Raw genomic sequence first — 23,667 nt, 5'->3', positions numbered from 1 at the left:
TTAGAGCAGAGTTTCCATTTCCAGGCTATTGACTGTGCTGTTGGAAGCTGAGAGCCCATTACATACGTTGCTCCCACTAATTGTTTCCAGTCATAATGAAGTTCCTCACAGTGGAGGAATGGTAGTTAAGGCACATTAGGTCATAGGCACGTACAGTGCATTACTGTGAATACAACCTGTCTGCTGTTTCTTCACAGTCATTCACTTCTTGATTGTGTATTAATACAGTGTTGTTAAGTGATTTTGCTACCCATTAATGTGTATAATCATTTAACATACCTCAGGTCTGATTAGTTTTCTTTTTTCTTATGCATTCATTTAGAAGGCAGACAGAAGTATGTCTACAGCCGACAGTCTGGTAGGTAGAATCTTTGCAGGTTGATGTAGGAGCACATGGGAGAGGAGGATTAGATTAGAGTTGTGTTGTGTGACAGAAGTCCCATTCACTGCCCATTCCATTAAAGGGAGTCAAAGAATGACCAGTCACTCCTGGCTGTTTCTTGCACTGGATGGCTCTTCTCCAGCCCACTTGCAAAAAACATATATATTTCACTACAATCCATCCATTTTCCGATAACTTGTCCTGGATATGGTCGATGTGGCAAAGGGGCAGCACAGAGACCCGCATGTTCTTTTCTGCAAACAACTTCCTCCATTTAGTTTCGGGGAAAATCCAGAAATCAGCACGTCCAGGAGCTAGTCTGGGATCTTCTTCTAGTCAGCCATGTCGGGAACACCTCCAAAGTGAGGCAGCCAAAAGGCAGTTTCATTTGGTGCCCATATCACCTCAGCTGACTTCTCTCTAGGAAAACGGGCAGCTGCCAATTGGACGGACCCCCAAAATCTTGAGCTTCCAATTCTGTTATATTTGGTAAGACAAGCCACCCTGTAGAAATCTTGTCTTGCTTTTCTCTTCGATCTCATTCTTTCAGTCACTACCCAAATAGGCTTGTGAGGATTGGCAATCGGATTGTGTATCAATGATTGAAGGGATGATGGACTATTCATTTTCCCTACAGTGATATTAAGGCGATTTGAGCTCACTTACTATCAGATCTAAAATGTTATAAAAATAATCTCTAGAATCGGCACCCTACTGTGCATTTAGAGATGGTTGAGAGGCATGTCCTCCTGCTGAGCCACGTTAATCAGCATGAGTGACTAGTGAATTTTAAATCCGTAATTACAGTTTGTCTCTTTTCCATGGATCTCATACCCGCATCTCCAGTTCACCAAATGCCTGCTCAACAAAACTTTGCTCTGTTCTCCATAAATTTTCTTCTCTCTTTTAAATTTTAGATTTGCAACCCAAATTCCAGAATAAATGTTTGCAATGTACATTTCTATAAAACAACGGATATTTTGAAACTATTTTGAATCCTTTAGGTACAATTTTCCATTTTGTGTTGTGACAACCCGGCGCTTATGATCTGGTTAGGCTTAGGCACAAAAAACTCAAGATGAGGAAAGGATCATGTTTTGGCTTAAAAGACCTGCTTTGTTCTCTTCAAACATGGCAAGAGATGTCACAAGGTCTTTTTAAAAATATCAAGGGATGTCATGCTTACAAATGTTGAAACGCCATATTCTCTCGTCAAAAATATCCACTGTTTTTGGGCTGAGATTTTTCAAGGACTTGATAATTTTTAAGATATTTCAATAAAATATTCAAACTTTTTTTTTCTAATTGTTTATTCAGGTAACTTGAAATGTAATGTTCATGGAAAGCTTAAAGGTTTGATTATTTCAAAGCTCTGTCAGATGCTGAGCTGCGCTCATGATTATTGAAAATCTGCATGTCCTTCAGTGATACACCTTTACATAGCGTGCAAATACAGTAGGCTGTGGAACACAACTCCTGCAACCCCCTGGTGAACTGATTGCTTATCTGCAATTTTGAGTAACAACGTTGTACAATATTAAAATTGAAATAATCGCCTTACCCTATTCCCAAAGCTAGTAACCACAGATGAGGGTTGGACCAAATACTGACTGGCAAAGTAGGAGCTTTAACACCACTGCCTGTCCTTTAAAGTACCCCAAACAGAAACATTATGTCCAATGTCCACATTAAACATGCATGAAATGCTGAGATCGATGCTCCGCTCTCATTAGATGCAGGGACATCAAATGGCCAATTTCATTTCAGTTTGCATAACATTGTCATATGTTGTCCACAATAGCCTAATGGTCATTGACAGTGGATGTAGTAGTCTTAGTCGCCAACTTTGATTATTGACTTCAAAATGGAGGCAGGCTCTTTAGATTGAGGCATTTTGTTAGTCACCTTCAGGACAGGATAAAGTAAGCTGTTCTTTCAAATATAAAAATCCATTTGAATAGATGCCTTTTGCATTTGGATTTGATGAGATGGTCTTTGTAAATGTTGAGACGTAGATTGTCAACAAAAATTACATTGCTTTGCACTGCATAAATGCGTCTCTTTGACATTTCACCAATAGGTGGAGACCAATAATATAAATGCCTTGTTCTTGACACGACCGGCAGGAATCTCATGTCAGCATGGAAAAAGAGTCCACTGACTCCATAATACAATGTCCTGAGTACACAAATAAATGTAGGTGCATGTGGACATTACTCACACATTAAGCTCTCTGACTTTCTGTATATTCGGTCATGCAGGAGAACATCATGTTCAACCAGTCGGATCATGAGCCTCCATGTTGTTCAAACACTGAGTCACAGCATGCCAGAATGACAGGCGATGTGAAATGGAGAGTGATGACACCAGTACAGAGGAGGGGTCTGGTTGCGATGACCCTTAAACATGGCAAACCACACTCGGCTCCAGTCAAGTGTTTAAAAAAAGATTTTCCTGCTCCATCTCTGCCTGCTGGAGAAATGACTCACCCCCACACTACTCGCTCTCCTACCTGCCTTTTCAATATACTGCGGCGGCTTCTGTCTGTGTCACATCTCTCTTCTGTCACTACACTTCACTGCAAGACACATCATATGTCTTCTGAGCAGCAGCATCATGTATCGTATTATGGCATAGGGACCTCATAATTTCATAGTACATATATCAGAAAAGAGCTTGTCAATGTAAAGCGTGGCTTGGCCCCAGGGTGAGAGCAGGCGAGTAGCTTGAGTCTGGGTAGAAGAACGAGTGTTTCAGTGATCCTGATTAAATATGGTATTTTGTCTTGGAAATGGTCATGTCTTATTCTTATTCAGCTAGCACCGCGGCCATGCTTTTTGTCTTTCCTTTAAAGAGAGAGAAGAAGGAGCCTTAGCCATTTCTGTAGGAACGATGAACTGGTGTTAGCACCCCAGCAAAAGTAAATAACCAAGCCCATGAATTATAGATGGAGTGCAGGACCTTTTTTCTGGAAACCCATTTAGATTCCCTAACTTAAAATTCTCAGTTGCACGGCTGTTTCCTTACTCTGTGTGTGTGTGTGTGTGTGTGTGTGTGTGTGTGTGTGTGTGTGTGTGTGTGTGTGTGTGTGTGCGCGCGCGAGTGTATGTGTGTGCGAGTGTATGTGTACGAGCTCTAATGCATTATGTGTACTTGGTTCTTGCTTTTCTGAGTGATGCAGATGTAGATTCCCTGTAGTGGATTGCATCTCATTTTTAAGTACTCTTGAGTCTATTGCATGCAGGCCTCTTGGTAGTGCTCACACACGTATGCTTACACCAAACTGTTTCATGTATGGGTCCCTGTTTTGTTTGTGCAAGTGCGCAGGTGACACGATACATGTTCCTAGCAGTGGTTTCACATTATTCACATCATCTACAGGTGGTGGTAACGCACCAAGAGATGCACCAATGTGTCAACGATGGCTGATGAGGAAGAAGTCTGATGCCAAGTAAACATCCTTCAAACTTCCAAAAATTAGCTTTGAGAGTAAACAGAAACTTTATTTACAAGAAAACACAAAGCGTCTTTAAATCAGACTTATGTCACAAAAATAAGTCTTGAGAATTGATTTCGACCTGACTGCTTTGAGACTATCTTCAGACTTGACATCTTAAAGATGTTACTTTGCCTAAAAGCAAAAACATTCAAACTCGTTTTTACCTCATAAATACTTTAAGTGTTTGCATGGCAGACATTGTGTTGCACAACCTCTTATTTTATAAAAGTTCTGTTAAAAATGCATTGAAAGGACTTGGTCTAAGCTACATAACATAATTGCTAACAGCTTCAGGAGAAACATGTTCAAACATTGTCCCTGTAATCATCAACAGTAGAGTTCCCGAAGTGCTAGAAAAGAGCACAGTGAAATTCATTTGTACGTCCACTTAAAATAAGTGGTGCTTGAAGCCTGCTAACATGGTCACCACTGTATCGTGTGATTAACTCAGTTATTAACTCTGTGCAATTTTAATTCCATTGCAGCGTTCCAACTGAAATTAATGTTATTCTGAATTACTTAACATCTTAACTTGCATAAAGACCTGAGCTTGTCTCAGAAATGAAAATGTGCTCCAGCACACGCAAATGAACCCTGAAAAACAGAAGATACTGAGTAAGAAGTCGTAACAAAAACCAAGACAACAGAAAAATAATCACATAAATCGTAATCTCAGTCTATTTGTAGCTGTATATGGTAAATGTTCTGTACACATTTAGGATTTTTTGAGTCAAATGTTACACATGCAACTTGCAAAACTGCTTGTTTAAAACTGGTGAAATACGCCTGGTTAGATGGATAGATGCTGATTTTTATCACCAGCAATGATGATTCTCTTTGTTTTGTAAGGGCTGAGATTAAATGATGCATCTTAAAAAAACTCCAACACACAAGTCACAATCACTTCAAAGATGCTAAACCGTTTATGATTTTTTTTTTTTTTGACGGGATGTTCTCGGAGCTTTTACAATGGCATCTTGTAAGCTGCTGCCCTCTTTGCTGGAAGCAGAATCATGCACAAGGAGATGGCAACATACTGAGAAGGATGATCAAAAAGCTGATGCAAACATGGATTGTAATTTAGACTCAGTGAAAGAACTGTACAGTTAGAGAATAACTCTCTGTGGTTCATATCACCACGGACAATTTTACTCACTTGATGATGCAACGTCAGAATGGTTTCAGCAATCAGTTTACGCTCTCCAGCATATGTGGAGAAAAGATTATGTGGACAGTTTTTCCCAGTGTTACGCTGAACACACTGCGTCATTTTAGTACATGGCTTTTGATTGATTCTGTCAGACGTGGTATTTAAAGAATAAGGGAATTTTGCTTTATGAAATAAACAGAATAGCACTGCTGTACCACTCTGTAGTGTGCACATGCAACATTTACACATAACTGAATTTCTGTTAAAACAAATGAAATATTTATTTCAGAAATTCATTATGTATTCTAACTCTAAAGTATTTCATCGATGATCTCAATAGTTTTGGGCAATGTCTACCCAATTGGTATATGATGATCTCCACAGTGAAACATTGCAATGGATGATGACGTCGTTGTTGGGGGTGTTATTATGTGTTTTTGAATTTGAGCTAACGAAGCCCCCCGGAGTTTCCATAAGGCAGAATTTTCTCTTGAACACAACACTGTAGTCACTGCTGTTCCCTCTGTGGCTCTGACAGCAACCACCAACTGTCTCACCCAGCTGAGAAAACCTGAGCTGGGTTTTCTGGCATTAGCGAAGGGTGTCAGATCAACTCCCAGATCTCTGCCTTGCGAATATCCAACATACCTTAAAAGGGTCTCCATCTCAGCACCACATAACCTAACATGAATTCATTGAGCAACAACAATTTTGATTTTTATTTTCTCTCCAACCCAATCACCAGATAAATGATAGCTAAGTATGTTTGTGCAAAACCACAGATAAGTTCAAACTAAACATTTCTTTAAGTTACAACTTTGTTTAGTTTGATTTTTCTATTTGTCACAACACTGTGCTTTGGTTAATGCACAAAAACCACTTGGTAAGGGTTAGGAAAAAAAATCATGGTTTGGCCTACAAAACCTGCTTTGGTCGCCATGATATCAGATGAAGATAGCGCGACTTCCTGTGAAATAATCGGTTTCAGTCACCACAAAAATGGCTGGAAATAGTGTGCCTCAAACTGGGACCAGCCGTTTGGCAGCCTTGGGGATTTTAAATCATGATGCAACGATGGTAAAGGGCTAAGTAGTCGATGACTGTCAGGCATCGGTGAATGGACAATGACATCGTTCACCGGCCTGGCGCATCTTCACAGGAGTTGAATATAGGTCAAGTTATATGTAGAAATTGCTTTCACTCTCTACATTTGTGGCATTCATATTCTTAATTGAATTTCATTACTCTGCCAATAATGCATTTCACAGTAACACATCGTGACCTCATCTAAAAGTCATTATCTGCACAGTAAACATTTCTTTTGCATACATATTAAACTCTTTTGCACCAAACAGCGTGCCGCCTATACCTCAGGTCCTTTTGAGCGTCTTGCTTCATTTGCATGCGCCTCATATTTGTTTTCGCCTGAGAGACTGTTGACGTGGGGTAATGCAATGCACGTGGAGGCAGACTCTTCTCGCGCCTGCCATCGCCTCCGTATCCATCCGTCTGTTGTGTTAACAGCTTTAAATGCTGGCGCTTTGCATCTCTTTCGTGGAGGCCAAAGTGTCATGTGCTGCTGCCCCGTCGTGCTGCCGCCCCAGGGCGATGTAGCACCAGAAAGTCTGCTTAATTATTTAAGATATCAATGAATTAAATAACTGTGCTCTGGATTTTTTATTATCCAACTTGTGATTTTATTGGTCACTGATGTAATGTATTGGCCTCTTTGCCCTGCAGAAAGTCTAGTGCGACAGCATTTTGATTAGACACATTAGACTGTATTACAATGATAAATTATTTAAACTTCCACTTCTCTTCTCGTCTGCCCGGTTTCAGTATACTGTACTCTGCATACACTGTTTCATTTCCTCCCTAGCCACAAACTTGCATTGTTTTGGGCTTCCTGTAACTGGATGGAAGGACCTCAGCGTGTCTCCCTCTCTTTCACTTGTTCATTTCACACCGAGTCTCACCTTCCTCCCCTTTTCCACTTATTGTTCAGTTTGTGAATGACTTGGCTACCTTACATAGCCTCCTGTTCCTTTACCAGCTGGCTTAGAAATAAACAGGGTAGTGGCTTCTGTGTTGGCAGTGCCACTCTGATCTGGTGGGTCGTAGGCGGCGTAGCACTGCCTGCTGCTCCAGATGCTCAAAATTACGCCGTCCGCACTCGCAGCCCCCTCGCTCCCCCAGACTGCTTGCAGCTGCCACTGAAAGGCTGGGATTTCATACAGCTCAGTCGGCGTTTCTTCACGGGCAGCGTGCACAAAATTACACCACATTACTGCAGTTTCAGCACACCAGAATCCTGCTCAGAGCTCTCTTTTAAAGACTGTTCTTGACACATTTGAATAAGATAATGAATGAAGCAAATGTGGGAGCACAGATGGGGTTTTTAATGTTTCAGTGCCTCATGAACACGGTCCAATTACTTAAACACAGATAAGATGTAAAGGATCCGTCACTTTTCTCTCTGACATTTGCTCACATATAAAGTCCTAGCTTTCGGTCCATTGAGGGGGTCATCTGAGCTTAGCCCGCCAATTAATCCTGCCACTCATCAAGAGCTTGCTTGAGGATGGTTTATGGTGGAATTATGCTCTGCACTAATTAGTGGTTAGCATTGATGATGTCAAGGAGAAACAGTGAGCTGGAGTGTTTTCAGTGTGACAGAAGAGACTAGCTGCTAAAGCTGTCTTTCACACACCTATCACTCAGCAGGGAGTAGACTCTGCCAATTCTATTATTTCTTCATTCATACATATTTCTTTACAAATCTTCTGTATCCTGTTCTCCTTTCTCCATCCTTTTCTCCTCCACCCTTTCTTTCCTGTCACCCAGCCAGCCCTCTGGCTGTGCGCCTCACTGTTGCCATGGTAATGATATAGTTTCTCATCTCTGTAATGTGATGTCTTATTAGGTTTCATTGGGGCGTGTGTCACTATTTTATTTCACGCGCCATTTGGTGAGCTTCGGTCTCCTGTTGAAAAACCTTGCGCCTGAGAGGTGAGCAGTGAGTGCATCGACAGCAAAGTGTAAAAGCTCCTGTATGTGAGGGTCCTGATGGAGAGGACGAGGACAAGATTGAGTGAGACGGAGCGAGAGATATGTGGGGCAGTGCCTGCTGCTACATCATATTTTCTTCTTGGTTCACAGTATTAACTTGCAGAAGAGATAGATGAATCGTAAAGTGAAAGGCATGCTTGTCCCAGGGTAACTCTGTCTTTCTCTCTGTTCTGTGAGGCTGGCACACCAGGGAGGGTTTTCAGCGGCTACCCAGCAGGAGGCACTGTGTGTGTGCTTTCAACCATCCACTGAGAAAGCACTTTATTTGCAATATAGTGTGCCTACTGTATCTCCATCTGTCTTGAGAAGGTTTTGTAGATGGGTAAGTTGATGTGAACCCTTAAAGATGCTGATCCAGTGGTGAGAGAGCTGCTGCTGCTTTCACTGCTGTAGACTTTCCTCTTAATACACTCCTGCAGATATATGTGCTGTAGCTTGATAATCAATGTTTGTAATTGCAATCTATGTGTTTCTTGAGAACTCATCCCTCTGAGTTGTCAGTGTGTCTTGTATTGTTCTCCTCTGTGTGCACGCAATTATAATCATTGCTTTGAGCAGCTTTGGAAGAAAGGGTGGGAAGCGGCCTGCAGTCAATAGCTGATCAATATTAGCCCAGATGCCACTGTCAAACACATCAATAGAATTTCTCCAACGGTGGTTTTTATCCCCCCTTTGTGTGTTAACTGCCTTATGTCAGCCCACGGGGCTTTTAAAAATTACCCTCCGTGTGTCATCTTTCCAGTCTTTGCAGATGTGGACCTCGATAAGCAAGCATCTTCTGAGCAGTGACAGCCTGGATCGTGCGATTGTGGCTATTGAACTGGCTATTTGGGTTGTAATTGCACATCACCACTTCTCTTAATTTGGACAGGATTGCAGCAGCTGAATGAAGCTGTTCTGTTTCTCACCTATTTCCAATTTGAAAGTACTCCACATTTCAGTGGGGGGTGAGTGTTGAAATGATTTTCAGCAGCCAAAATGACGTTTGTGTTTTATACTTGGAAAATGCCTATTTTCCGGTGGAGGTGCTGAAGCTGGCATCCCAGAAAATACAGCAGAAAATATTGAATGGAAAAAATTAAACCACATATAAAGAGCCATTTAATTACGTGTGCAGAATAACAATCAAGGCAGCGTATCATGTCTCTCTCAGTGGGACTGTTTCCAGTCTCATGCATCTCTCTTTGATTGGCCTCTTGTCTGCTGAGTTAGTCAAACACACACTAAACCTGTAAATCATGCTGAGAAGTACAACCATGAGTATGTTTTTACCTTTTGAACTTTGTGTAGTGCCCTAAAAACAACATACGGTTCAATTTACACAATCCCCACCCACCAAACTGTGCTCATATGCAGCTTTGAAGTTCGCTTGTAGTCTCCCCTAATAATGCTCTCAGAAACCTCCTTTTGGCTCTGTAGGCGAGGAAACAGGTGGCTGAAAATACCAAATCTTCCTGTACATGTTTGTGATGATGCCTTGTGTACAGTAAGTGTCTGGGCCTGTGTATGCAGAGCTTTGGTTACACCTTGGCTTTTTAGGTGAAGCACGGTTTGTTCTCTTGGGATGCCCTTGTTTTTTATGTATCCTAGCCAGGCTCACAGAGGAGGAATGGTGTACTTTGGATGGCATCTGTTGTCTTTCCTTCTCCTCTGGGCTCCATGCCAGGCATGTGTTTGTCAGATGGCAGTGCTGCTAAGATGGAGGCTTCTAATATATCTTGACACGTTTGCTCTGCGTTCTCCCTGACTGGGCCATTTGTAGTATTTTGAAGCCTCGGTACATTATCATTTGTATCTACATTCATCCCAACTCAGATTTAAAATGCTGCCCCCTGAGCACAAACTTACGCCAGGATCCCAGTTTGAAGAATTTAATTTCACCAAGAATTTCACCCATTGAAGACGGTGGACTTAATGGCTAACGTAGGTTAATATGGTGTCCTTGAAAGGATGTTTTGTGTCTTTTGTTTCTTTTAAAAAATCAAGCGAACAACATCAAATGTAATGAAAAATAACTGTGATGAATGGACACCGACTGTGGACAGAGAGATGTTGAATTGCACTGAGAAAACTGACACTTAACCTGTTAATTAGCTTAGGACATGTCATGAGGAACACAAAAATGTGTGCGCGTAGAATTTGCTAATTCATGCTAATTACTAATAATTATTGCCTCCCTCAAGGAGGTTATGTTTTAGCCTGTGTCCATTTGTTGTGTTTTTTGCAGGATTTCACAAAAACACTGTGTGGATTTCCACAAAACTTAGAAGGAGGATAGGTCTCGGCCCAGAATAGACCCTATTAACCTTTAGTATGGATCCAGATAAAGGGACGGATCCAGGAATTTTCTCACTTTCTCTATGATTGCAAGATGGAGTGTTTTTCAACATTGTCGTTAATTTCTAGTTTATTATTTTATATATTTTGCCTTTTCCGCTCTTGTAGAGGGTAGCTCTGGTGCAGTGTGTTTAGTCTGCCAGATGTTTGACAATAATAAAGAAGACATTTATGATGCTCTAGAACCCTGAAGCTGTGTTTTTATGAGCTGGATGATATCAGTAGTATTATCAAAGTTGTTAGCAATGCTGTTAAGAGTTTATCAAAAAGGGACCCAGCGGCAGGAAGGTAAAAAAGAACAAAAAGTTAGCTTTAATGATAAGCTGATGTCTCAAGTTCAAAATCCAAAGTCGAATATCCAAAATGGAAGCAACAATAGGCAGATAAAGGAAAGTTCAAGGAAAAAAAATACAAACTGGAAGCCACAGAGAACAAAGCAAGGACACAGAGGACACATGAGGACCAAGTAGCAGGCACAGGAACACAGGAGACGGAGGGGACACAGGACTGATCTGAGGACAAATACAGATGAACTGACAAAGAAACACACAAGTGACAGACACAGGCTTACATACACAGGAATTATTAATTAATGGAACAGAGAAACAAAGAAAAGGATAGGAAAAAGACAAAGACAGGATCTGGAAAGTAAAACATGACATAAAAGGCGAGGCTTTCAACATAAAACAGGGAATCTCACAACTACATCTGAGGAACATGACAAACGCACCCCAGACAGCTAGAGTAGAATGACACATTAACCAATATTGACATAATTCTGTAGGTAACATGCTGTCATGCTACTGGCTTGTATCTAGTAGGGGAGGATCAATTACATTTACATTAAATAAGTCAGTTCATCATTTATGTGTCATGTTGTAACCCAGCATTGGACCATTTCTGATTGTTTAATGCTGTTCTGGATTCAAGCTCGGCCAGAGAGGGAGAGAATTAATTACACTGTGTAAAATGTGAAATTTGAAGGTGTCCACTCTTCAGCTCTCACTCTGCTTGAGAGAAGCAGATTTAGGTCAGGGAGATTTGGGGGTGGCAGAGCAGCTGGAGAGCTTGTTCTGGACTGTCAAAGCTACCCTGTATACCATCTGGATGGGCTGATAGTGCTGCAAAGCCAGTTATCCTCTTTGGAGAACTGTGTGGATCTGCATAGCAAGAAGCCCCCGATGCATCTCTACCTCTGGAGCATTGAAACCAAACTTTAGGGGATAATAGCATCATCACATCACTGCTCTCTTTCCTGAGACATACACATGGGTATTGACTGGTGAGCACACTGGCATACTCAAACAGAGTGTTCACTGAATGTCCAAAAGTGTGAACTCACCTGAATACATTAACCATTTACCCTGAGGTCCTGACAGTATTTCCTCGTTTCGACAGCTAAGAATAGTCACACAGATTTCTTCCTCACCTTCAGCCCTTCACATCGGTAAAGTCATGTCCACTTTGACCAGACTGTTCCCACAGAGTCATCCAAGCAGTCACAACTTTCATGCTCAGAAGCAGCCCTTTATGCCTCAGTAATAATCGGTACTGACTGATGAAGACCAAACATTTCACGCTGAAAGCTTTTACAGCCAGGACTCGCATGTCAGATTTGAGAAGTGTAATGCAAATTTGCATTCTCAGATATCACCGTGTGACACTCAGTTTGAGTGTTGGTGTGAAAGCATCAGCTTGGCCCCCCCCCCTCTGCCTCACATTTCTCTCTGGTTCAGAGGGTTTCTGATAAAGCCAACATAACAGAAATGCCTGAATGGTGAATACAGTTGATGAGAAAATCCACTTTTTTATCCCTAAATCCACTTCTTGTTGAGATGCCATTTACTGTAGTAATCACGCCTCAAGCACCACTTCTGCTCAGCCTGTTGTTGAGCACTCTCCATAAGTGGAAGGTGGAAATGAACATCGCACTTCTCAGTTCAGGCTCTGACACCAGTTATCATACCTTTGATTTCATCCCTACGCGTTAATAAAATTTGTGTCAGTGTTAATGAACACATAATCCTCTCTTAATGCAGTCTACTTAACATGTGTTTTTTGAGTCGGTGTGGGATGTGTTGCCTAGAGAGTAATTTACACTCTGATGTACAGTCGGTGGTTTTAACTTAGCAGTTTAATTGATCAAAGATGCTCAGATACTGATGCTGAACTATAGCTTCCCATACATTATCAAATCTACACTGGTACCCAGGGAGGTAGCTCTTCTGATCTTACTAATTGTTTCTGTTTTATTCATTATTTATGTATTGTAATGTCAGGAAAACACACACATGAAACTTTCTTGAATGTTCTTGTAATTTGTTTTATGTTTTGTGTTCTAGCTGTGTTCTAGCTAAATATGGTACACGTATAGTTTACAAAATATAGGATTATAGTTGTTTGCTCTTGTGCGTTACGCCATCTTGCTTATCTCTGCACGGACCACACACTGTGTGCAGTGAGTGTGATGAAAGACAATAGATGATTGATGCACACAGAGCATCCACACATCTGTTGTGCTCCTCAGGGGGAGTTTTGAGGGATGCCCAGCCCATCTGAGAGGTGCTGGGGTGTGGGAAGCTTCAGTTGGGATGCGACGTGGAAACTCCGCAATTCTCAAACTCAGCTTTCACCAGCATTACATCATCCCTTGGTCTTTTTCTCCAACCACATCAAACGGTCCTTAGGCGAGGCCTGTTTACAGGGAAGGGGAGTAGATGGGATCCACTAGGCTTTTGGTTGCCCTGGAACCTGATCTGCTAGTCTTCATGTTTTCTGGCACCTGTGAACTAAAGATCTGCCCCAAACTAAATGTGATGATCAAAGTTCAAAAGATGCTCAGCTACAACACAGTTCTTTAAAAGCAACAGTCTGTTCGCAGAGAAAGAATGTGTTTAGATCAGGTGTAAACCCATCATGACGTCACACGCTGGTATGTGGACTGTATTATTGAAATTTGTCATTATGGCCTTCGCCATTTTGTTTATTGTTGGCAGAAATGACCATATTTGGATGATAGGCAGGAGCTGGGAAGGTTATACTGATTGGAACTGAGTAGGAACCTGAAGACACGCTGTGGGAGGGACTTTTCAATCACAAGGTAGACACATACACTGCTTTATCGTCTATTGTACTCTAAATGGGACCATAATGTACAAAAAGAACATCATGCTTTATTGAAGAAGACTTGAAACTAGGGATTGAGATACCAAACTCAATGGGAAATTGTTTACTGAGGTACTGTAATGACTCAAGTGAGAAGTAGGGTCGTTTCTGATAAGCTTACATACAGTCAGAATTTAGCAATAATACATAATATACAACATCTGGTTAGACTTTCAAAATAAAGGCTCCGTGGTCAAGTCGGCTATACATCCTTTAAGGCCTTTAAAATAAAATGTTGCTTGCTGACAAACAGTTCATATATTATTATTATTATTGACATCTTATGACTTTTGGATTGTTACTAATGTTGTCAAATGGTTGCGGTTTGATTAGTTTTTGACACAAAAACTACTCTGTTAGGGTGAAGCTCCACAACAACTTGGTTGGGTTTAGGAAAAGATCATACTTTGGATAAAAATAACTACATTCAGTCATGTAACATAAATAACACAAGTAACATGTGACGTTACTCATGTAACGTAAGTAAGTTATGTCATTTAGGTATGTTATTTTAGTTATGTTACATAAATAAAAACTAGTCATTCTTGTCTCTTGGTCATAAATGGAAAGTCTCTGGAAAGTACTGTGAATGACCACTCCAACCATCCTTATTCTTTATACTGCACTAGTGAGGTGCTTCAAGAAGTGATGCTAGACAGGCCACTGACCAGGCTGCTGTATTTGACATGTTGGGAGTGAGAACGAGCTGCATAAAATGACCTTCAATGATGGCAACAGCTGATGTTTATATGTTGTGTCACATCAATTACATCACAATTTTACATTGTGATTAGGGTTGGGCAATGTCTGCTGAATTGGCATATGACGATGTCTACGGTGAAATTTCGTGATGGACGATGACATCGTTGTTTATGAATTTGAGGCAGTGTGTCCCCTCAGTATTGTTGTAAGGTAGCAAGCTAAGCTAAGAAAACTGTGTTTAAAAACGGCATGACTGAAAGAAACAGCCGCCCGTGGGACAAAAAACACTGCTGCCACAGATTTAACCGAGTGTCTTGGGTTCGCCTAACTGAGGTGGTTTACTAAGAAAATAATAAACGGGACATGGAGATGTAATGTTAGTGCACTGAGCAGCAACATACTTCTTTTCTTTTCCTCTCCCCTCATATCACAAACAGCAACTCTTGCCCTATGGCAACTCTGAGGGGACATGCATCTTAACTGTTCTCTCTGGTGGGGAGCCTTTTAAATCACAATGTTACGATGGTCAGGGATTAGTAGTCGATGGCTGTCATCATTGTTCGTCGGCCCAACCCTAATTGCAATCATCATGATTGAGATAAAGCTGTCCTTCTGACATCTTTGCAGTCCTGTTCAATTCTTCCTAATTCTATTATAAACCACAGTGCAGTGTTTTGGTACTGATAGGTCTTTAAACTCATTGATGTATTACTGAAACCAGAGCTCCTGGACTGTATTCACTGGAACCAGTAGCATTTCTATGAGCCTCGGTATGCTTCCAACAAACTGTTGGATCGTCTAACAGGGTCTAAAATCTTCTCATGCCTCTGAATAGAGACTGAAAGTGCATGCCCTAATCCCTATTAGTATGGTTCATTGCATCAGGACCACAGAAGAAGAAATGCAAAAGCCACAGACTTCTTAAAAAGAGATCAGGGTGGCGGTTTAATGAGGGGACAAGTGTGGCCATTCAAAACAGGCATTTTTGTCTTGAAACGTGGCCGGACAACACGTCATATGACCTGGTTTCTTTCAAACATACTGAACCATTAACGTAGCCTTTTGTGTTTTTTCAAAGCAGTTTTCATTTTGAACACCAGCTGAGATGTTTATGGTCATCGTTTCATTCTGTGACTTGTGAGCAGCACTTGATCATGATTCAACTCCATGTCCTGTGAAGTGATTCAATTCAGCTCATAATAAATCCAGCAAATAAGCCATTGTCACATTAAGTACCACTGCATTCATCTTAATAAAGCCTTTAGTTATGAGTTGCCACAAATTCTTATTAAGTGCTCTGACACAGGGGCATGACATAGTTATGAAATAAAATATGGTTGATTGGAGTAACTGTTTTCCTGATGTGTCTCAGTCGGATGGTGATAGAGAGATGTTGTGATGTGATGAATGCCAAATGGAGTCCGATGAAGTGATGAGTCACAGAGGACTGTGTCAGCACTGAGGGCCCACTGAAGGCTGTATCTGTATCTGGCCAGGCTGGATACTGGAAGGGGAGGGGGTTGGTGCAGCGCAGGGTGCGGGTGGTGATGGATGAGGACCGAGCAAGAGAAGGACGAGGCATGAAATAGAATGAGGATGAAGGACAGAGAAGTCCTGGCTGGCCCAGGGAGGGGGAAGGAGACTGAGACAGAGATGGAGAGACTGAGAGTGGAGAAAGAATGAGGGTCAGAGAGAGACTAACCTACTCTGAAAATTGCTGATGTTTGCTTCTCTGAGCTGCACAGGCGCTTAAATTTGCATTTATTCAGACAATATCAGGTGAGTGTATCAGGTAAGTATTCTTCCTCAGCTGTCAGACCTGTGAAGGTCAACATGTCAGTGAAGAAGACACTGGAAGGCAGTGGCTGAATGTAACAAAGAACACTTACTCAATTAACTTAAGGACAACTCTGAGGTATTTGTACTTTACTGGTATTTAATAGTATTTTCTACTACTTCATACTTCCACTCCACTACATTTTGGAGGCAAATATTGTACTTTTAGTGAACTTTGTTATTTTATAACTTCTGAGCCAAAAAGCTCAGATTAAAAAAACCCCCACTAATTCTGACAATCAGAAAAAACTAGTAACTAGTAACTGGAGTTAAAAGTCAAATTATTGTAGTGTAGTGGCAGTATAAAATGGAAATATTCAAGAAACCTTACTGTAAGTCCCTCAAAATTGTACATTGTTAGTTACATTCCATCACTGGTTATTCTAAATTTTGATGCTCGATTTTTATTTTCTACTGAAGATGTATATCGGCTTCAAATATTGGTTATCGGTCTCCTTGATTACTAACAGTCAGTATTGGCCAAGAAAAGAAACATGTTGGTTTATCTCTAACACAGTATATTTAATATCAGTTATTTTAAGATCTTAACTCAAGTACTATTCATGTGGTTTACTTTAAAAGTCCAGTGTGTAGGATTTTGTGGCATCTAGCGGTGAGTTTGCAGATTACAACCCACTGAACACACCTCGCCTCACCCTCTACTACGAAGTCCCTCTCTAGTGCAAGTGTGGTTTGTCTGTTTTGGGCTACTGTAGAAACATGCTGGTGCAATATGGCGGATTCAGTGGAAGAGGACCCGCTCCCTCTGTAGATATGAGGCTTATTTTTAGGTAGCAAAAAAACAAAGACAGATTCTTACTGTCAGGTGACAATACACAAATGAAAACATGATTATCATGATGTATGATGTTTTTACTATGAGTGTAACAGTGTACGACTTGGTATGGATGTCAACGTTTGGTGCATGCAGTCATATGACAAATATGTCTGAATACGTTCTGATCCACATGGCTTTACAAGAATTTGAATACATAACCTCTTTATAATCTGCAACTATTTATTTGCTTGCTTTTGTCATTGTCTTTTAGTGCAATTTCTTAGTCTTATTTATTTGCTAACCTTTGCACTTTTTTATTGTCTTTTTAAATACAACTTTAAACATTTCTAATATCTTAACTGTCAGTTGGAAATAAATGAAAACAAACCTAGCCTCATCCATTTGGGATCCCCTCGTACTGAAAATTATAACGAACAGTGAGCCCTGTTTACTGTTAGACCCCCAGTTTCTAAAAAAAGATCATCCTCAATCCCACACACTGGACCTTTAACTGTTACCACATATTTTAACACAATATTGTTACTTTTGCTGAAGTATGACTTTTGGGTACTTGCTACGACTATTAAAAACTTGTAACCGTACAATTTGGCAGTTTATCTGTGCTAATTTAATCACAATGGCTATTTATAAAAATCCCAGAGCCCGAGACTACCAGCAAGATTTTAACAGTCAGGCCACAGATTTTTGTAAATTCACTGATATTTTTCATTTATTTCCTGTTGACCAACAAGAGTGTTAAGATGACCTCTTTTGTAAGATCTGTAGGAGTAGTTAAGTGGCACTTTAAAAAAGTAAAGCAGAACTTTTGTGACTACAGATGCTCTTTTACAGTTTTTAGGAATAACCGTTCATTGTTTTTATTATAAATATTTAATCTTGGATCAAGGCTAAATTTGATTTCTGCAGTGTAGTGTTTTTGTGAGTATTACATGCAAATCTTTTAGCCTTGATCAAAGTGTAATGGAAACATTTTGTGCATTAATATAAAAGTGGGGGTAAACACATTACATTTTTAAAATTATTCTTTATTATGAGATCTTTGATTTGTAGAGCACAAAAATGCCAGACAAAGAACAGAATATTAAGACTGTGTAATGCAATTTTTAAAGCCAGACAGTACTGTTTTTGTGCAGTATTTAACACATTAAGAAACCATGTCTTAACTTCTCAACCAGCACCAAATGAATCTATTTCTGCGTGCTTCATGCTCTCCAACATTGCACGAATAAGCAAAGGAAGTGGGTTTCAGAACGTGGAGAATTATATCACACTGCGGTGGAACAAACTCAGCGGGTGATGTGATTCATATATCGAGGATGTTCCAAGATTAAGCACATTCATACTCTTCACTGTGTCATAGTAATGTAAATGTAATGACTTCTCTGTTCACACTTAAGCCCGAACAAGAAACGTCTCCTGTGTGCTTTTTTAACCGCATTTCTAATGACCTTCCAAATGGTCATCCATACTGGAAGTCCTGCTGGGGATCTGCGAATTACTGCTGAATTGTGGGTAAATGAAGCTTTCGTTCCGGCTGTGAGCTGTCATGATGTGTTTGAGAAAAGCGGGATTGTAGTCATGCGTGCACACATGCTCACACACAGAACACTCCCTTACACACACACACGCACGCACACACACACACACACACACACACACACACACACACACACACACACACACACACACACACGCGCGCACACACACACACACACACACACACACACACACACACACACACACACACACACACACAAACACACACACACACACACACACGTACACCGTGGAGGCAAAGACAGAAGGATTCATCAGTCATTGAGTCACGCTGAGGGTGGCAGCTTAAAGGAAGCAGTGTCCTTTCTGTCTCTCACAGTCCCTCTCTTTACTTTCTCTCTCATCCATTAGTTTATCTGTCACTCTTCGTCCCTCCTCAGTACATCCACAACTCTATCTCTTTCTCTCTCTTCCGGCCCATCCTAGAGTGGCCTGACCTTCGTCGGGTTGTCTTCCTGTCTTCAGTGGGCCAGCAGGGGAGAGGGGCCGGCTGTTACCAGGCCGGCCAGATGGCGTGGTCTAGCCTGGGACTGGAGGTTCGGACTGGGGCAAACCCACTGGCCAAACTGGTGACTGTGGCAGCAGACAGGAGCTCTGTGGGAAGCAGCTTCACCACCACCACCACTGCAACTACCCTCCAAATGCTAATTAGCTGTCTTTAGCATCCAGACAGGTGAACTGACAGAGTTTGTGCTTTGATTTAGTCAGTTTATCACAGCTGTTGAGTTTTTGTCCCAGCACTCTAAACACAAGTTTCATAGCGGACTCTCAGCTGACAGGAGGCAGAGCTGGAGTGGGGTGAAGATGATTGGAGTGGAAAAGTCAAACCGATGACAAGGAGGTTTGACAGCAGGGGAGGAAACTGGTGGGGGTTAGAGGCAGCATGTGTTGAAGAGTTTGATAGGAAAGGACTGGAGTGTTGCTGTCCTTGGAGTGCAGTCAAACCCCCTATGACTCCCATCTTCTGCTACATCAGCTTCTGAGCCTCTACACGATGCCTATCAGTAGCACAGGCCTGTTTTATTTCTGCTGAAGTATTCGATGCACCTTGCCCGAGGATATCCTATAAGCCACCCCGTTAGTATCGCAAATCATAAAGTATGCTTTGCGTAACCCTGCTTTCAAAGGAGGCAGAGAGCACAGCTGTTTGACTCAGCCGCTCTAAAAACACTGGCTGCATGCAAATGAAGTCATCTTGCTGATACATTAGAGCAGGGCCCGTTATCAGAGCGGTCAGGGTGAGGGAGGACAACTAATTCTGCTGGGGTAACAACAGCGCTACTTTCCTGTAACCGGGCTCTCTGTATTCCAAGCAGTAAGTCAGGTGTTGAGATGAAAGAGAGGCCTGCCTGTGCTACATGGCTAATTTAAGGGATTAACACCTGTTCTACCAAGGCAGATTAATCCTAATCCTGCTTTAACCCCTTTGATCTGAAGTCAGACTGATTTAAGGAGTAGACTGGCCTAATCCCTTCACAACAGTTACCAGGAACTACTGTACCCGATGGAGCAGCTGCTACAGTACTTACTGTACTCAGTACTTCAACTTTGTGTTCATTGACTTTTCCTTTCTCACTCTGCAGAGGGATGGAGTCATTACCGAATCCTTTTGTGCATCCACACTTCTGAAGGGTTAATTCACATTTGATGCGCTCCCATAGGGTTAGATTAGTAAGGGCAGGAAGAGCTGTCATTGGCATAATAAGCTGTGAGTATTAAGGTATTATAGCCCAATCATTGAAGAAAAACTGTTTTGTTGAAGAGAAAGCCACAGTATCTGCTCTGGCTTTGGCTCAGCCACTCTCAGCTCCTATAAATCTGCATTTTAACAACCACAGTAACCAAACGAGGAGCTACAGACGATCTGAGAAGTAGTTAAATATTTGTGCAGTTATTTGCTATTAATTGTAGTCTGTTCAAGAGATCATCACTCATAAATTGTAGCTTTAATGCTTTAATGTGCTTATTATGATTACCAGATTGTGGTGTGTGACTGAGTGTGTGCATGTGTGTGTGGGTGTGTTTGTGATGGTGACACATGGATACATTTGATACGAGAGAGAAAAGGAAAAAATAAAAAAGAGACTGTGGGAGAATTCAGATAGATTTGGCATGGTGACGATGGTGGGAAGAAAGGTAATTGAAAAAGAGAGGCATGAGTTTGGTTTTGGGGTTTTCTAAATGAGGGACTAGGGATGGGTGGGTCTGACCACAGCACGGTTTTGTGTGTTTTTATGTGCGTGTGTGTGTGTATTTGGATTCGTGGAAGCAGATAGACACAAACACATTTGAATTCATTGTCCTGCTCCGTCTCTATGTTTAGTATATATTTACCGAGGAGGACCACACAGGATCTCTGTCTCATGTGTCGGAGGAGTATGTGGCAACACTGTTATTATTGATCCTGCCACAGACGTCAAACCCCAGCGCCGATTTAACTGCTGGCCTGATTTAAACAATATGCTGGAGCCTGTTTCATCCATGTCCAAGACCACTGAATTATTAAACACAACTCTAAAGCAAAGGTCCTTTTCTTTGCATAATGTCATCACACAAATCTACTGTTGAGCGACTCCAGGGGAAAAACAAGCCATTCTTCATTAGTTTAATTGGGAGAAGAAAAGGGAAGACAAGAAAATTAGTGGATGGGACTTAAAGAGAATAAATAGATCATAATCATATGTCTTTATCATGCTGTGTGAAGAATCATTGATTAAACACTGTCTCAAAAGAAAAGAGCTTTCAATCGCGTTTTCATTATCACACAGTTTACAGAATGCAGATAAGAGTGTTTATGTTTTCTCTGTGGGACTAACGATGAGCTTTTGGGTGCATTAGGACACAATGAAAACATTTACACTCCAGGGGCCTCAGAAGAAATGCATGTGCACTGTGTGCATTGAGTTCTTTCATGCAAATGTAAGCAATCTTTATATTATCAACCCACAAATCGCTAATTAGCTCCGACTCACACACATGAGACTTGGCAGTTTGTCTTGTAATTGCCCCTCTCTAGTTGGACTTGTATCAGAGCAAAAATCTTTAGATTTCTTTTTTGTTTTTTAATATTGTTATATATATGTATTGTGTGCCATTAAACTTGTTTTGTTTTTTATTTCAAATACGTTACAGCAAATCTGGTAAAAACTGAATGACATTTGTAGGCATTGTGAAACAACTGCAAATAGCTGCCACCATGCATACGTGCATGCATTCACATGCACATAACTTCACACCTGACCAACATGGCAAACTAGATAGAGATAGAGAGAAGATAGAAAGTTGTGGTTGCTGTAGGGTGAACAAAGCTTCCTGGACCAATAAACAGATCAGCCAACAGAGGGGGACTCTCTGGTTGTAGCTGTAATAAAATATTACAATCCTTATCGCATGTTTTTATAAACTTCAGGATGCATCATAAATTGATTTGTATTTTTTATTTTTTCTCATAAATATATAGTTCATTGTGGTCAGAGAAGTAAGGTTCTTCTTGCTCCAGTAAGAGATCATGTCTGTGTGAATTGGCGTAGAAGTGATCTAGCAGATGACCCTATGTGAGTATGATGATTCACAAGTTGTTTGAATCCCTTCCACAAAATCTTGTGCAAGTCTTTGAATCCATTTGTAAGTTATGTGCCTTTTTGTGATAGGCCTTTAAAAACTTGACAAGAACATGAACACACATCTTCAGACACACACACACACATACACTTGACCTCCATGCTATATTCCAGCTTGCCAGGGCAAAAACTGTGGCAGTCAAAAGATGGGGATAATATTTTACAACTGACCATCTGACTGACAGAGGGACCTTTAGAGCTGCTGGTCAAAGCTAAAAACTGCTTTGCAAGACAATGTAAGTGCTACAGAGTGTGTGTTTTTGGTCATTGCCAAGATGGTGGCTATTCAGCATTTCCTTTTATCTTGCAAGGCAGCTGGATTTGTGAGATCCATCCAGCCAGGCTTCAAGGTATGCGCTTGTGGCCGAATACACAGGCGTTGAACCAACCAGCTTCCAATGATGCATGGTTTCTGTGTGACGACCAGCGAGAGTGGAGACTGTTTGTTTGAAAATAACATTGGCGGCTGTTCAAGAGCGTAGATGCTGCTGTAGCATCAGTAATATCATAAGTGGAAAGTATATTTTCATTGAAAGAAGAGCACAGAACAGCACTGATGGCTTTTTCTAGATGGAAAACATGTTTTAGCTACCTCCCGACTGACTTTGGTAAGAGTTTAATTTATCAATTGGCTCCAGTGGTCATAGTGCTCTTCTTCTCTTGATCTCATTGGTTGAAGTTAGCCCGTGATAGATGGTAATAGACAGATGGTTCTTTTAATCACTTGCCAAGTATTTTTTGAAAGTGCCTGCCGTTTTGCTAACAGTTTCTAGTGGCTCCTCTCCAGATGGTTTTGTGAAGCAAACCATCTGGCACGTCAGGTTACATTTCCTGGCCTGTGGTCAAACTTTCCACCAAATCTCACTAAAATTTGTTTGGTAGTTTTTTAAAAATGTGCTTACTTACAAAAAGACAGAAAGACAGATTGGACTTGGAAACATACAATTCTTGTCAGACGCAGTGAAGCAGAATAAACACAGATGATATTGGTAACTGAATAAAGTGCCTACTAATTAAGTGTAAACAGAAAATCATGAAATGGCGTGATAGTTTGAAACTAATTTAACATAGTAGATATTTATGCTTTGTTATTACTCAAATTAGACATCCATTTTATTCATGTAGTTATTTGTTCATTAAAGTGTTCTGATTTTTAAATTACACATGTACACATGTACTATTATTCATCTTGTTTGTTGTTTCGTTGGTTGGTTTGTCATCTGCTCTGCATTTCTCTTCCTGATAGTTCCCATTTGGAGCCATGTTTGTAGTGTTTTTGAACCCTTCAGTTTTACCTCAGCTTACTATCTTACATCACAGTTCGAGTTAAGCTCATAGCACATTATCGACGTGCATGATCATGACTATGTAGAAATTCCACAGTATTTTGACAGTATTGACTGTATGTATTTAAACGTATTTCATGAAGCAAAGAAATATATATGCATATAAATATCTGGGATTCCTCTGCGTACAGGTGCCATAGTTTGAGAACAGTAGTTCTAGATGGTCCTATTGTTGTTGAGTCTGATGTGATGGGACTCCCTAAAA

General features: G+C 40.9%; 1 protein-coding gene across 3 annotated transcripts in view; it reads left to right on the top strand.

The window, feature by feature from the left end:
* Window positions 1-23,667, top strand: part of LOC311261987 (tetratricopeptide repeat protein 28-like) — a 199,026-nt gene that overhangs the window by 39,227 nt on the left and 136,132 nt on the right. The window contains exon 1 of one of the 3 annotated variants that reach the window (XM_084361066.1): window positions 18,927-19,169. The exons of the other annotated variants lie outside the window; for them this stretch is intronic. The gene's annotated coding sequence lies outside the window, so the exon portion shown is untranslated. Of the gene's footprint in view, window positions 1-18,926; window positions 19,170-23,667 lie in introns of those variants that run through there. 3 annotated transcript variants of the gene reach the window in all.

Source organism: Pagrus pagrus, assembly GCF_965226575.1.
Source record: "Pagrus pagrus genome assembly, chromosome: 8".
Taxonomy (NCBI): domain Eukaryota; kingdom Metazoa; phylum Chordata; class Actinopteri; order Spariformes; family Sparidae; genus Pagrus; species Pagrus pagrus.
This window is presented reverse-complemented; position numbering and strand designations above follow the sequence as displayed.